Here is a 3172-nt window from a genome sequence, read left to right as displayed (position 1 = left end):
TGTTCCCGAAACGTCGGTTTACTGCTGTAACCAGCTAACGCGGCTGATCACTTTATAGTATTGTGAATGTGGGCATTCGTCCATCCGCACACAGCGCTTAAATTTCACTGCATTTCAATCTTAACGGCTTCAAAGTTTGAAAGTCAATTTTTATCCATTTCTACGCGGTTTCGTCAACGCGCACCAAAATTCATACGCCAATTTGGCAACTGTGCGGGTCGCAGCTTTTATCAAATGAGATACCCATTTGGCAACACTGCTGCGTCGTCACAGTGATAAATCTGTTTTATCGATTGCGTTCACAAGAGTCGCCACTTGGCATCCGTCGATACGTCATCGAAAAGGTACCAGATATTACGGGAATTTTCTTTTATCAAATTGAAGCCCGCCGCCTCTGAGAAGTACGACTAGTCACAAAGTGTTTGGGCAGAAGTGATATTCAAATTTGGCCCCCTCTTCAAGGAGGAAACGGCATCAGTAAGTTGACCTTCTACGTATTTTTGCTTTCTACGCACATTCATTTACTTCGCGTTAAAAAGACACTTAATTACACATTCTTTTTACTCTGTCAATGAATTTGTGTTGTTTACAAATAAGTGGTAAATTTTCTTCTGTGTGTAATGGGCAGATTTATTTGTAACTTATCATTTCTCTAGGTGAATACTTTGTTTTGTATTATGTGAAATTTACATAATAGTACGAATTGTACTTTATAATATGTATTATTATTATTTTTATTATGACTTTTTCCACATCCTATCGTCATCTGACTGTCTTATGGATCCATGTAATTTAAATAAATTATTATTATTGGCTAAAGGTGTTTACGTCAGATTATCTCTTTGCTATAAAAAATATGTTTCTCATTAATATCGAATGAAAAAGTGTAGAGTAAATTGGTGTGTTCGCATTTCCTAGCTATAGTAGAAATGTGTTTTCATTGATCACAAGGAATGTAACATCTCATAGAACCGCATCTTTTATTTACAATTTTACAGGTGAATATTGATGTAATCAAATCAGAAAGTGATCTGGATGTCCTGAGTGAAGAACTTTCCATTGACATTAATACTGATAAGGTTTACGTGCCATGAACATTTTCCTTAAAAATGCCTAAAACTGAGGTGAGCCGTGACTTGCGCGTTTGTTTATGTGCACATTCCCACATGTGGAATACAGGTCATTTATAAAGTGACATGTAATTCAAAGAATGTTCACAGTAGTTTAATTTGCATGAAAGAACACTTTCATGTGTGAAACAGTAAGAGAAAGACAACTTCTCTTCAGCTTAATAATTTAGATCTGTGCTTTTGTAATTGTCCAGGACTGTAAGAAAAGAATCAAACTGCATGGTCTGAAATATGTATTTATTATCTTAATTCACTAGGTGATACCCTATGTGTGATTCAGAACAACAAAGACTTTCTGTTGCAATCAAGTAAATAAAACATGCCTCCAGCATGTGTAAATAAAGTCATAACATTCAATGATAACAAGTAAAGTAAGTAAAGTAAAGTTTGTCCCACTATACGCCATGTAGGCTTTTGGGGGGAGAGGAGGTATAGCTCCTCTCTTCCTTGACCTCGGCACTAGAGGGGGGTGAGTGGTCAGCATCACGCCCCGGCCGGCTTAACCCCCGGGAAAGGACCCCGGTACCCATTGTAGAGGAGGCTGGGTGGGCCCCAGAGCCGGTCTGGACGCAGAGGCTAGAGGAAAAATCCTCTGCCCCCGTCGGGGATCGAACCCCGGCCGTCCAGCCCGTAGCTAGTCACTATACTGACTGAGCTATCCCGGCTCATTCAGTGATAACATAATCACATATACAGAGTGTGTCTCAAAATTTTCCAGACTGATTTAATTACCCACGAAAGGCTGGCTCCATCTGTTTAGTTTGTTCCTGAGGGCGCAACTGTTAGTGTAATTTATTAATTGGAAGTTTTGAAGCTTTCAATGCTCATTCAGCAGAGGATCATAATGTTCTAGCAGTTCAAAAGATTCTATACAATTACTTCTGTCAAGGGGCAACTCAGAATATTCATGACCTCTCTATGGCAGTTCTTGATCTGGCAAGTTGTGTCACCAATTTCAAAATTTTTCTCAGTTTCTACAAACTCTTTTATTATATTCTGAACTACTAAATGTAAGTTGGATCTCCAGAAGCTCATAATTTCTTTGGTGGCTTAAATAAAGAATGACCAGCGTGTACTGTAAATGTTTTTGCCGAAGATTCATGTTTTTCTTTTATTTTCGTGAAGCATGTAAGTCATATGGTTGTTAAAGGTCCCTGAAATTCAAAACATTTAAACTTTTTTGAAACATCAAGCATTGTCAGCGAATCAGTTTTTCTCAGATTGTTGTAAGCTGTTAACCATTGGTAAAAATAATATTGCAAAACAAAGGTTCCCAGTGTACATTTTGTTTTCCTTATATTCACTCTTAGGGTTGTGTATAGGTTGGCAGTGTCTCCCATATTTTAATGTTTTTAGTTTCTCCAAGAATGTTCTTCTTGACCATAGATTTTCTAAAAAACATGGAATAGCATTTCTATCTAGTTTCCAAAAACTGACTGTTTAGTAACAAAGGGTTTTAGGATGCCAAAAATAATATTCTTAAAAAAAGAGACTAATTTACTGTCATTACAAGAAAGGAAAAGTACTTGCACAGTACACAGCTCAACTGAGGTATTTTTTGGTGAGGACAACAGTCTACCCATGTTTAAAGGTCAAATTCTCTAAGTTTCCTTGATTGTGAGGCACAAATGAATGCGAAGTCTGGAAACTCTGATCCTCTAGTGCATGAAAACGTGATCAAATGGTCTAGCAGTTAAGTTGCATAATTCATAAAACCACGTCCAAGCAAACAGTAAAGCTTCGTGTGGAATGGAGAAGAGAAAACATCTCATATTCCTCCAGTTTTAGTGGACTGGTGGCACACTACTAGCCAGACCACTGAGGACAACCCTATTCATTTCACGTACCTGCATTTATCCTGAAATAAGAAAATGGTGTATGTTAATGACTTGCTACTCAAACGGTCCTTAAGAAGTATACTTATAATTACTGTTCTCCACTGCTGCCATCATCAGCTGATTTGACATGGTCAGGATTGCTGTCACATGAGTGGTCATCCTCTGTGTCATCAACTTCTTAAAACTCTTTTTCAAGTTAACACA

General features: G+C 37.8%; 1 long non-coding RNA gene across 1 annotated transcript; it reads left to right on the top strand.

Annotated features, from left to right (window-relative positions):
- The first annotated feature begins 287 nt into the window (after positions 1-287).
- LOC147874494 (uncharacterized) lies at positions 288-2402 on the top strand. Its single transcript, XR_015534197.1, has 2 exons — positions 288-477; positions 999-2402. It is a non-coding gene; the product is annotated as an uncharacterized LOC147874494 (long non-coding RNA).
- Positions 2403-3172: the final 770 nt, after the last annotated feature.

This window comes from Zootermopsis nevadensis, unplaced genomic scaffold (genome assembly GCF_977971745.1).
Source record: "Zootermopsis nevadensis isolate Lab colony 2312 unplaced genomic scaffold, Znev_1.0 Znev_ptg000008l, whole genome shotgun sequence".
Lineage (NCBI taxonomy): Eukaryota > Metazoa > Arthropoda > Insecta > Blattodea > Termopsidae > Zootermopsis > Zootermopsis nevadensis.
The sequence above is the reverse complement of the archived record's forward strand: the minus strand, read 5'-3'. Positions and strand labels throughout refer to the sequence as shown.